This window comes from Monopterus albus, unplaced genomic scaffold (assembly GCF_001952655.1).
Source record: "Monopterus albus unplaced genomic scaffold, M_albus_1.0 scaffold4.1, whole genome shotgun sequence".
Lineage (NCBI taxonomy): Eukaryota > Metazoa > Chordata > Actinopteri > Synbranchiformes > Synbranchidae > Monopterus > Monopterus albus.
In genome coordinates, this window is record NW_018127884.1 from 2,704,113 (window position 1) to 2,718,160 (window position 14,048).

Here is a 14,048-nt window from a genome sequence, read left to right on the forward strand (position 1 = left end):
AAGAGCGGCGTTGCTGGTGGACACTACAGAAATAGATAGGATGAAATTTTAAGAAAATGATCAGGAAATTTCCACAGGGCTAATATATTGTCCACTCTACAGAGAAAGCTAAATGTTTTACTAAACAGCTCTCTAGAAGTTCCTATCTTAGTTAAAGTATGTTGACACATTTTTCTTTATTAGATAACAGACAGTAAAGATATGAAAGGTAGGAAAGAGAGAAAAGAGAGCAGATGGCAAAGGTCCCAGTTTGAAATTTAAGATGTTAGAATGACATAATTTGTGTCTTAGACTCTCAACTCCCTGCAACATCCCAGTAAATACAAAGTGTACGTGATCCCATAAACATATAGTTTTGAATAATGTTTCTAGACAAAACTTGCTTTTACACTTTTACACTTTATCCATCAGCATAAACGGAAGAAGTACAAACCCCTCTATGTCATCCTGATATTGCTAATTTTAAAGAAATTAAACTTACAAAGCTGGAGTGCAAACTGAGTCAGCTATAACAAGTTGTAGTCAAATCCTATGGATGCATGTTGTTTCCTTCACCCTAAATGAATTGTTCCAGCTATATGACTTCCTTTCTTTTTTTTTAATGTCCCATGTGGGTACTAAAACCAACAATGAATTGCATGTGCTCTCCGTAATGCATGTGACTAGACCTCCTTTGTTGTCCATAAACTATTAAAGACACACCAGTGAGCCACACTGCCGCATTGGGTGTCTTGTTTCTCACTAACAAAAATTGCAAGGCTCGTCTTTTTCAAAAATGCACACCCCAGACTAAGACCACCCATCACTATTTACAGTCTCTGAAATTAAGAGTCAGCTGCACATGCACATGATCTCTGCTCTGTTTACATTACTCTGCAGGCTTCTTGTGCTCTGCAGAACATTGACAGACAAAAATTTAGAATGTGTGGAAACATTATGAGCATCACCACTGCCACCCCAACCCTGTCTCCTTGAAATTACATTTCTATACAGCTGATTAGCAACAGCATTTTGTAGAAAACACTAACCATGTCCAGATAATGTGAAATTCAATAATGTTATTAGTACTGAGAAAGTCACAAAATATTGATGCTGAGCATATCAGTAAAATGTTTGCAGACAATCTGTATGCCAGTAAAATATCTGATCTTGCAGTACAATATGCACTTAAAGAAACTTTTATTAATAAAACCTTTTATGGTTATGTTTAGGCACCAGCAGCACTTTGTAGTCTGAGGGTGCTTGAGCACCTGCCCCTTTTGCTCCTTGGCTTCTAAAGTTTCCTTTTTTTCAAGGCCTATTTTATGTTTGTTTGTTTATTTGTTAAGGCCTACCACTGACCCTTATCGAGAACAACATTTAACAGTTAATAAATAAAATGACCTGGCTGCTTTTCAATCAGTTTACATCACTTGATAACCTTTTACCTGAGGTCAGGCACATCCGTGATGTGCTCTGGCTGAACAACAGTTGCAGTTGCTGGGATGCCACAGATAGAAGCTCAGCGGGAGATTTATCGTATCTGATTATTTTTCTGTGAAATAATTAGGAGGAATTTCAGATGCCAGTAAGTGTGGTTTGCAGCTGTATTATGTGTGCACTGTTTAGTGTATTTTACAAGACCAAGTGAGCAAGCACGTTTGCGTTTAACAGTGCAAGCAGCTGTTAGCCGCTAACTGACAACACAGTTGTGCTGCTAGGGAAAATGTACTAACAGGTTTGATGGGCATCTTTTTTTCTGTACATCTTAATGGGAATCCACACTGAAAGTGAGACATGAGTGCTGTATTCTGTCTTTGTCATCAGAACAGCTGTCTGTCAGCAGAACAGCAAGCAGACAAAGGCCCCTATCTTGCAACAAACACATGGTGTGCAGCACGGCTAGCGTCTGTGTTTCCTAATTTCCTACCTGCGCAGTTACTGTTTTCATGACATGCACATCGCATTGCCTTCTTATCAAGCAGCAGTCTGTCGACTTATATTTATTAATCATAATATTTTCTTCTGCAGTGCAGAGATGCCTTGTAAAGAGAAAATTAAAAAAGAAAAGACAAGAAAACAAAAGAGCTACCTGAAGCTGATAAAAGCAGTGAATTTCTGTCCAGCTGAGTTACAAGGAGCACACAAAGTTTGAATAACATGTATCAGTTGTTTACTGTTACTGCAAAGGTAATCAATTATAGACAATACCAATAGTGAACTCTATATTGCACTATATAATATTTTCTATCATTAGTTGTGGTGGGTTTATTATTCTTTAGGTGCCAAAGTTAATAATTATCATATTGTCTGTTTGAAGGTGTCTGTAATTCAACAGGTTATGGTGTAAATTATGTTGGTGTATGGTGTTTTAGAATCTTGTTCTCTGTGCCCCTCTTTTAACTTTGAGCACCTGTCCCCCCTAAAGGTCTCTGCACGGCCCTGTTCTTGGTGGTGCTGAGGGAGAAAGAATCAATCGTTTGTGTGATCTAAATGAAAAGGAAAATGGAATTAATTTAGCTTCATATTATTCTTTAAATTTAAGGACTTTGTCTAATAAGATCAAGAGGGAAATTAGTTCTTGTCTACAGAGGACTGTGAGGAGCAGCGGCGACTGAAAATGAAATAGGTGGTGACTATTTAGAAATGGCTCACGAACTTATTTTTCTTTTTTGAGCAATTGTAACTAAATTAAGTTTTCTAGTTTTTCTATTTGGGAAGTTGCTGTCTATATTGTTTGACTTTATAAAATTTTTTTTCCCTCAAGAATAGTGACTAAAGTGTATTAATTATTTCATTGAATTAAATACAACAAAATAAATTTTGAAAAATACAGATTTGCAAAATGACAGCTTCCCCTAATAATCCAATAATACAGCAAATGTTATGTTAGAACCGTAAATAAATGTAGGTGAAAAATCAAGTAAAGGAAAAAAACATTTACCATAATGCGCATGTTTACAACATGTGCATTTATTTTTAAACAAAAAAGTGATACATGGTCTGTCAGTTTCTATAACTAGGGGATTAAGCTGAATTTAAAAATATGTTTATTGTGCTCGTGTGGTTTGTGTGACTGAACTGACTCAGATGAGTATGACTTTTGCCACAGCGAGCTGCACATCACCATCACTGCTGCTGCAGCTGCTGCCCATATGTATTAAGCAGGCCAAATTAATCAAACTACAATAATTAACTTCCAGATGCTCTTAGAACTACTGCATGCATTCACTTGTACTCTTTCACCACACATACTATCTTTGCCTCACATCTCTCTGTCCTTGCCCCTCCCCCAACAGTATTTAGCTCTCTTATTTACTTGTGATCAACAAGTCACTAAAATCAGGTATAATGACAATAACAGTATTTAATTAAGTTTTTAAATGATCAGCAATTTCACCGTATCCAAGGTGTCATGGGTTTTTAGCTCTATTCAGTTATTTATTCTGTTCTATTTAGGCAGGTAATGGCAGTCAGACATGAAAGTACAAGATCAAATGTGTTTTCCCCATTCACCATGGCTTCTGCTCAGCAACTGTAATAGTCCTACTCAGCTAATAAGCCCTTGCTAATGAGGCCTAGAGATGATAGCCAGAAGGTGATCCCGGTAGTGGATCGATAGCTCGCCATGAGGAGTCAGCACAGGGTTCATCGTGACTCATACTCAGTGCACCACAGGGAAAACTGAGCCTTCGCTATCCAGGACAGCTGCTTCACAAAACAGTATTAATTTGATTTCACTTTTGTATGTGATATTAATGTTCCAATATTAATGTTCCAAAGACAGACACACAGATATTGTAGATCAACCTAAAGATACAGTAGATCAGAAATAGAGGATAGATATATTGTATAGATAGATAGATAGATAAACAGATGATCTGTGCTCAAGAAGTAGGCAGACTTAGCTTATACTGTGGACGGATTGGATCTTCACTTTTCAAACTGTAAAATAACTATCATGCTTTTGAAAAAAATAAAGGCCAGCGATTACAGAGAGACAAATGAACAACTCTTCAGAAGAAGTTTCCTTCTTCTAAGATTATCCGTGGCCAGTTCTTACCTCACTTTTGACCTGCATGTAAAAAAACAAAACAAGACAAAACAAACAGAAACCATGCTGAATTAAAATAAAAAGCACATTGTATTTAAGGAATCAAGAAACACATACCAGTGTTTGCTCTAATGGTGCTTATAATTACATTTTATTTTCCAGGTTTAAATCATTACATGGTTTAAACTGTGTGGTAAGCAATGTCATAGTTTGTATGTGAGACACACTGTAAGCAGATGAGGAATAAGGTCACTTTGTTCACATTAGCAGCAAGCAAGGGGATGAATAATTAATAATATATTTATAATTCATGAATGTTTAAGACAAATATGTGCAATTACTGTAAAGAGGTAAAATCTTTTTTCAGACAGAAGAACTTGGCTTTTCAATGCCTGTAATAAATACAAAAATATCCAGCAAACAAAGTGAGGGAGGGATGAGAATACACACAGAAAGCCGATTTTTCATTAAGCACAAATGGAACCATGAGATATATGCAAACATAGTGTAGCTACTCATTGAGAGTAACATTCCACTAATGCTGCATTTCCACTATTAGAACCTAACAAGTGATATATACCCTGTACATCCCTTAACCATCACCAAGCATAGAGTCTGGGGTAGACGCTGACCGTTCTACTCTGTTTTTCCACTGTATTTTTTTCTCTGTCAATCTCTATTTAGAAGAGGGAGGGGCTGCTCCTCTCTAACAAGTGCAGTGCTGTGTGTTTACACATGGTGCTTGTAATACTAATGCTTGAGGTGTGAAGACATTTAACAAATTACTAGTGACTGCTTTGTGTGCATGCGCCCCCTCCCCCACTTGCGTTCCAGGTGCTTGATTTTAGTACTACCTCCGGAGGGGTGCTGAAATTTCGCTTCCTAGAACACATCTTCAAAGTGGGTGTACCATAGTGGAATCAAATGCAGAACCTGTGACAAGCATTACTTGGTGCAGCACGTTTTGGTGGGTTCCTATAATAGAAAAACTCCTAATTCCACCTATTGTATTGCATGTTCATTGGTGTGTGAGTGTTTACATTTCTGCATGTTTCTAGCTAAATAAGCACTTTGGTGTTAAAACCATGAAAAACATTGTGTGCTGAGATAAATATGACTATTCATCCATCTTTTTATTCCACTTCTCCAAGAACATGTTGTGGTAGCAGCAGTCTAAACAGCGTAGCTCAGTCCTCCTTTTCCTCCAGTGTCTCCTAGGTGATACTGGCAAAGACCCTGTAATCCCAGATTTAATATACCTCTGGCATGTCTGAGGCCACCTTCCTGTTCAGTATGCCTGGAATATCTCCACATGGAGGAGATACTGAGAGATCCTAATTATATGCCCAAAATCATCTTAACAGACTCTTTTTAAACTGATGGAACAACAGTTCAGGCTCCTCATTTTATTTCTACAGCTGAAACAAAATGCCCTGCCAAAAGAATCTTATCTTCACGGCCACTACCCAAAGCTGAAGAGCCACACAGAGAGGAAATCATAGAAAAAAAAACAGGCTGAAAACACCAGTATCTATTTATAGAACCTCACCACATTCATTCAATGGCTTTAATGGTTTGGAGTAATTAAGTTGATGGAGATAGAAGGAGCCATTAGACATAACAGGAAATAATTATTTTTTTGAAAACGGTGGTTTTATTTACTGTACCCATACTGTAAATAAAGAGAATACATTTACCAAAAGTAAGAAAGTAAGTTTTGGATCCATTAGATGGGGTGAAATAACTCTGGTAAAACTGACCATAACTCTAAAACCGAACTGACCAAACACAATTCAAATAACTTGATCTGCCAAGCAAAGAACAAAGGGGAACCTTTCTAATGGCTGATCAGACCATTTAGCACCCCCCCCAATGATATGGAGGGTGGTTGGTCTGGACTGATCAGCCACTTCCTGCCTTTAGGCTCATTGTTACTTTGGGCCCATTGTTTGGTCAGACTTGGCCAAACAGTCCTGGCAGTGGAATCAAGGAACCCTCCGACACTATAAGGTGTAACACTAAGATAAGTGGTGAGCCAGTGCATGCGGGTTACCAACGTTTAGTAGCTACAGATGCAACCATCACACACTACATTTCCCATTGTGCACTATGGGTTTAATAAAATTTTAGTTCCATCTGTGTTCAACTGTTCTGTAACATGTTTTGGTACAGGATGTCAGCTTGTGAATTTTTCTGAACTGCAGTGCTATGGCAGTAATAGAAAAAAGCAGTGAGACATCAGCTTTCATTATACATTGGTTTATGCTGCTCTGGTGTTTTGAAATGCAGAAAACAAATTACTGTACAAGCTGTGGCCATAGCCCCGGGGTTCTTACAATAGACCTTTTGTTTTTCTCGCTTGATTCAAATGTTGCACTTGAACTCTTGCATCATCCAATGAATTTTACAGCATTTTATGTTAAATCCAAGCTGGTTTGTGGATGTGGGTTGCAGCTACTGTTGTACTGAGAAAATCTGGTGCTGAATTTTTGACATTGTCAGGTTATTGCATCTACATAGGCATGTGAAATGAAAACAGTTTGGATGAATTTTATGTACCTGAGTGATAACTGTGTATAATAAAGAATGAAAAACAAACTAAAGAGAATCGACTATATTCCACGACATCTACACTGGTTAATGATTTCAGCTGTAAAGATTCACAATCAATAAACTGCATGTTGGCTCAAACGGTAAATCACACTACGTTGAGTCTTTAATCATTCTCACACAACAGGGAAAAGGTCAGGTCATGGTGGCATCAATCTATTGTTGACGGGCTTTTGATCTAGATTTAACAAGCAGACTGGGATCACCTATTATTTCAACAAATTTCTTAGTTTCACATTAGGCTTTAGTTGAGGGCACCAAATGGATGAACTTTACCACACTCATAAATGTCAGGAGCATCAGAAAATGTCAGTATTTACAAACAAATGCCTAATAAAAATGTTCTCCAAGTAGGTTGTTTTTCCTGTGTAAGCTTTGCATTTACTCTTGTATTCTAATCAAATGTTCCAGGTTAACATGCTATGATGTAAGTGCACGTTTGTTTCTTGTGATTTTTGATGTAACACTTCGTTTTCTCTGATATCCACTTGATCACCTATTGAAATTATGTAAGTGTGAGCCATTTTTATGTATCATACATAATTCAAAAATAGTTTCAGGTGGTTGTTTTCCTGAGATGAAAATTGTTTTGACCTAATTAATGATGTCCTAAGGCTTAGTAATTAGGGATCTGAATCTTATTGTAAATAGGGTCTGACGACTTCCAGTACAGTACATGGAGTGCGGCTGAGGATGGATAGTAATCATTGTAACATCGAAATGAGTTGTTTAATATACAGTACAAGCTAATGATCTGTTGTCCAAGGTATTACACAGGACTTGTTGATCACAAGTGCAGCAATATTTCAAGTTTTACGCTGCACTGTAGGATGTGAATTTGTGAAATGTGATTTGAGGCTCACCACCTGGTCTGCAGTAAAGGTTTTGGGAGATGCTCTGGACTTGTTTTCACTGGTCAGGAATTTATTTCCTCTGTGGCAGTAAAACACTTTACAGGAGCTGTCACAAACTCCTGGAAGCTGAACTGAGCTTCCTAAAAACTTTTAGAGATGAATAACTCAAAAAGACACACTACAAATGGACTTGAAGGACTCTGTTATTCAATAAGACTACAAACAATCCACAATGCCACACTTTTTGCAGGTGATGCACGTTCTATTTACAAAGAATATCTGATGGCTGTGAATAAAACATCATAGTCTAGTCTTCAAATTTAAGTTATTATATTCAACTCTCCACTTTTTCAAATGTAATGTTGAGGGGGGAAAAATACAATATATTATCTACGTATGTCTTGTGATCCTGTTTTGATAAAGGTGCAGTTACTGTAAATATTCAACAGAAATAATGCAAAAAAAATACAGCTAACAACAAAAAGTATTCTGTTTAAAACAGTCTTCATTACAAAGTACATTTACCAAAAAAATATTAGATAACGTTTATATGTGTTCGTATGGCTCGCTGTCAAATATGTAGCCAACATGCAAGTTATGACTGCTCTTGCAAAACCTATGTTTACTCCCAGGAGATTGTTGATCCAAAGCTACTGCAGTGGTACAATTACCATGGCAACCACTGACCAAATGATACTCCATTATCTGACATACTGTTGCAAATGTAATTTGTAAATGTTTTGTACAGGAAACAGTGTGTAACTGGTAAACTACTACAAATTTTGTGGCAATTTCTTTCTGCTGAATATAGCCTTAACACTGAGATGCCAGTATGAGAAAAAACATCTTGTGTCTTAAAGGATAGGTTTGAATTTTTTTCAAGCTGGTCTTAAAATACAGTACTCGCATGTAATATGAACATTAAAAGAGTTGTCGGTTGCTGTAATCATTCCTCCTGTTCAAGATGATTGGTAAGGGTAATCGCTGTAGCGTGACTATACTGTTTAAATGTAAAGAAATAGGGTCAAATCCATGAAAAAATGAATTTAAATAGTTTACCTGAGGTTTCTGAGAGGTTTCACTGCTCCAAGCTAGCAAATTGAGGTGGGTTATCTTTATCCTGGCAGACATATGGGTTTATTGCCTACATTTTTTTCCTGGAAACACACTTGTATGTGCAACTACCAGAAAGTATCCCTCTTGTACAGTTTAGCAAGGAAACACTCTGAACAATGAAGTCACTCCACAAGGCTATTGTTTAAAGGCTAGTGTAGGCAGGATGGACGATTACAATGATCAATACCTCTTTCAGCATATGGAATTGGAGTAAGATAGACTTAAAGTCTGAACCTATCCTTTAATGACAAGAAAGCCTCAACCAAAACAAAGATGTCTGTAGTCCAGTCTCATACATAGTACTACGGCAAGAAGCAGGAGAGATGTTTTACAGTATCATGGTGTAATAGTAGATGTGCAGAATAACCAGTATAAAAAATTAATTTATCAGCTCTTTATCAAAAAAAAAAAAAAAATTCATCCTGCTGCATTGTTCTGCTCTAGTAGAGTAGGCTGACAGCCTGCTGGTTTTGGCCTGGTACGAGGCAATTTAAAAACTTTATGCACCACTTTGTACCACAAGAGATTCAAGTGGCTGCCAAAGTAGTTTAAAGTGATACTTCACCTAATATGTAACATTTTGTATTTTGGGTTAGAAGCTGGATGGAAAAAAATTGTAGTTTTGTCTTCACACAGCTGAACCACAATGGCTCTTGAGCTTATAGGCCCATGTCCTGTGCTGTGGCTACAAAGTGGGGACCTAGTAAATAATAACTGTATTAAAAATCCAACTATATGCTAAACAGACTGGACAAGCTGTGAAAAAGCAAAAGCGGATACCAGCATCGCTGCTTTATCCGAGAGTGCCAGAGAATAGGTGGGACAGGAAAATATAATTAGTTCTACAATTCTCTGGTGTTCACAAAACCAGTCAGCTGATTTATCATAGCCATCAGTAAGAGCAGGACTTGAGACACAAACACACACTCGTACACGGGCAGTAGCACTTAACAGGACCCCTACATTAGCCTGTGACCTTTTCCTCTAAAGTACAGCATTAAAATTCATAGGCCTTGTAACAGAGTCTGTGTTGTTTGTCTTTGTGACAGAAAGACAATATTTCTTTCATCATTTAGACACATGGTTTCATTACTGATCACTGGTCGTAAACTTGGTTTTCCTAAACATTATTGTGGATGAATCATAATTGTCTATAATCAATATTTTTTATATCAACCCATATTATCACCCAGCTCTAATGGTCTCCTCAGATCTATGGCACCTTTTATCTTATACCTTCTCTCAGCTTATTGTTTTGATTTTATGACCCAAAGTTTACTGTTTTAGTTCATTCACAAATATTTCACCAAGCGTGTTTCCAGGGGAGCAGGAGGCTGTTTTCACTCAAAAAAAATAAAATAAATTTAAAAATCAATTTCCCGCAAACAGCCCTGCAAAAAACATCAGACAGACAGAGTCAGCAACTAGCTGGTGAACACCATGGAGCATTTAACAGCTAAAGACAAATATTTCAAATATATTTTCCCGCCTAATTAATAGATACCAATAAAAGGTAAAAGGCGACAGAGTACTGGACTTACAGTGTATGATTACCATTGGTGAACATAGGTATTGTTGCCTATGTGGCAAAAAAAAAAAAAAATCTGTTAAAGCATATTTAAATAAGTCTAAGCTAAAAACACTGTTATACATATGTAGATAATTGACCATCAGCACTGTGTTGATTTGTGCAAAGGCTCATGTAACCTTTAACATTTACATGTCTGGTGTGAAAAAAGTCCTACCTGTATTTGTAACCTGTCCTTGGTGTATCATTTTATATAATAATCAGTTCAGCTGCAGTACTATGCAGTATTGTCCATTGTTTGTAGCTGTGTGTGCGCCAATACATGTAAACATAAATAAAGGCATTTGTACTTGCTAAAGTGTGACACAGATAAATGAATCTACACTACAATGGCAGGTTTTATGGACTCAGCTAGAATGTGTTCTTAGGCAGACTAAACGTACAGTACATGCATGCTACAGATATTAACTGCAGTTATTCATCATAAAATGATTTTCTGTCTGTACATTTATTTATGTGTTTTAATAATGGATAAAGGGAAATGTGTCAGGTTGAGCTATGGTCCTAGGTGGCAAATCTTTAAACTGCATACTCCTGTGAGCTTTACTAAGATCCCGAGTTAAGTCAGGGAAGACTAAAGCTAAATTCTTTTTGTACACAACCTATTCTGTCCTGGAGATGCAGGAGGCAATGCATCAACTCCTGCAACATGTGATTCACATTCAAAGCATCACTTCAGCACTTGAGGTGAAGAATATGACTCTGATTTATGTTCACAAGACTCCACTCATTAACAACATGCTTCAGGGGGTGACACTGATCAGAATTACAACCTCAGAAAGAAGTGATGACTTAGTAAACTTTATCTCCGTGTAAATGAATGACTCAGGTTTGGAAGTGTCTTTTGGGACACTCTCTATAACTTGGTTTGTACCTGAGGGTGTTAAAACATATCACAGAGGAAGCTATGGGGTGGGCAAAAGCAGAGTTTGTGAGAGTCCATATATCTTCAAACTGAGCTCTAGTGTGAGAATACAGTTAGGAAAGGTGTGAGGCAACCTCTGGTAATACCTTACTTGGAGAATCCTGTCTTTTAAATACATCTCCCAACACTGATGCAGTTGGTCTGTGCAAGTTTCTTCTTAAGACCCGAGTGTGTCAGGTTCAGTCGATGCTTTGGCATTTGATTTGTCACTCAGAACACATCAGCTCCCACTCCACCCCGGTCAAATCTCCTGGGGATTTAAGACTGAACCAAAACAAGACCTTCATATAATTCAGCTTTCATTCTCACTCTGTATCTGCCTGTGACAGCACAGCACTGTTAGTGTTTTCCACCTTACATGCTTCTTGTCTATCTTTTCTGATTAGAACATGATTTCACTTGGTAGCATTTATAATAACTTTGACAATGCTGTCATGTCTCAGTGGGCCTACTGGTTAGGAGTCACAGGCTACAAGTGATAGCACAGTCACAATTAGGAATAGCAGTGGTTTGTTCATGACCCGTGTTAGAACTGAATGGTAATACACGAGTCCTGAGGTAAACTCTCCTATTTTTTTCGGAATGCTAGCAGCATTGCTCTAGGGATGGTAGTGTCAGTCTGTCAGTTGTCTGGTCCATCACTTTGGTCCATACTCAAATATCTCGACCAATCTTCAGTGGATTAGCTTGAAATGTTTGCACAGATATTTGTGGTCTCATGTCACATCCAGAAGTTTTATATATTCTCCTCCAGCAGTTATTTGGAGATTTGCAGGTCAGAAGACATTTAGTTTGAAACAAGACTAAATCTGGGCAAGAAGGGAACATTTTATCAATCTCTACTGATGTATTTGATGAATTGGATGAATGTAAATCCAGAGCGAATCTACATATCACTTTGGGCTATATTTGAGTTGAATGTTTTATCATGATTTCAGATTGCTTTCACATTATTACACTCTTAAATTTGAATCTTTTAAATTGTGGGTTTGTGCTAGTAAATTTCTTATAGCACCTGGGTGAATTTCCCTCCAAAAATGTTAAATATATACCATACTATTGCCATTGTGCCTTTTATTGTACATGTGTCTATGATAGAGAGATAGATAAATAGATAAATAGATAGATAGATAGATAGGTAGATAGATAGGTAGATAGATAGATAGATAGATAGATAGATAGATAGATAGATAGATAGATAGACAGACAGATTCTTTTTTTAAAGCATTTCTGTACTAAATGAAATATTGAAGATGTCTCTGTGAAATATCAGCTGTCACTGTCATCAAAAGTAGTTTTAAAAAAAACTCCATTTCATCTTTTATTCTTCCAGTCAGACCTCACACTCATTTTCTCTTAGTTTTTTAGAGAGTGACACCCAGTCCCTGTCTTTACTAGACAGAGAATTTTGGGAGCACCCTCTGAAGAATTTTCATTTTCTCTATCAGATAAATTTCAACACATTAATATAGAAAACATCCAGCTTTATTTCTGAACATATACAGGCTGGTGACAAATGAAAGAAAAAAGCAACATAAAGGGTCTTAAGTTGTTGGACCACTATGTGCCACCAGAACAGGTTCAGTGCACTTTGGCATTGATTCTACAAGTCTCTGAACTCTACTGGAGGAATATCCTTTTTCCAAAAGATATTGCCTGATCTGGCATTTGAATGATGGTGGTGTAGACGCTGTCTAACACACTGGTCAAAACTCTCCCATAGGTGTTCAACTGGGTTGAGATCTGGTGACTGTGAAGGCCACAGCGTCATACTCACCAATCTATTCAGTGACCTCTTGTGCACTATGCAAGGGGGTGTTGTCATCCTGGATGACAACACGAGAGGGAGGGGTGGGTGCGCAGAGGGCTGTCATCCATGATTGACTAGGCAGTCTGCTTGTCATTGGCCCAACACATGTGGTGCCATATTTAAGCTACTATAACAAGAACAGTAGTTGGTGCATTTGCATCCGTTTGCACAAGGAAAATATTTTCAAAAACAATGGAGACTACAATTTGGACAAACATTGCTGTGCAGGCTCTCATCAGCATCTTCCTGTTGTGCAATAGCATCTTTACCACAGGCCCTTTTTAAATGATGTACCTCCAATATGTGTCACCTTTCAATGACGCACGATGACGTACACGCAACAGTTACTGGTTTAAAAAAAATAGTAGAAAAGTAAAGCAGGACAGACCACATCAAACCTTGTGGCACTATTGGAATGGTTTTAATTTCAAAACTGTAATTTATTCAACAATTTAAATAAAGTTAAATTATCCAGTCCAGACTCCTTTCCTAGAGGTTTTATATCATGCTACATCTGCTTTTTGTTCTGAGAACAGTTATTATTTTCATAACCACAAGAGTTTTTCTGTCAAAAAAAATATAATCATAATTCTAAAAGCAAATTTATGCTTTACATAACTGCAAGTGCCCATGTGATGCAAATTTGGGATGCCAGACAAGGAAGCTGGATGCTTGTTTTGTGTATGTACAGTTTATTATTATTAAAATGATTTATATATTGCACACATTTTGTTTAGCTTTGTTCTGTTTGTTTGTTTGCTCAAAATTGCTCTTCTAATAAACTGGGCACACTGATTAATAAACTGAAGGCAATCGTGCACTTGTTATGTCAAGTTCTGCCTGCCTGCCCACAACTACACCCGCCGTGGCACCACATTAGCTAAAGCAAAAAGTACATTGTAATGATTTCTAAAGCTAAAGACTGTTTAATACAATATAATATTCTTTGTTTTTTTTTTCACCAGGATGATAAATAGTGTGGAATTTATAGTATCAATGTGTTTTTAAGCACTGCATTTCAGACAGTTATAATAAAATGTAATAAAGTTTAGACACAAACAGATGCATTGTGTCATTACTCTGCTGTTGAGGGGTGAATGTGCTATTTGGCA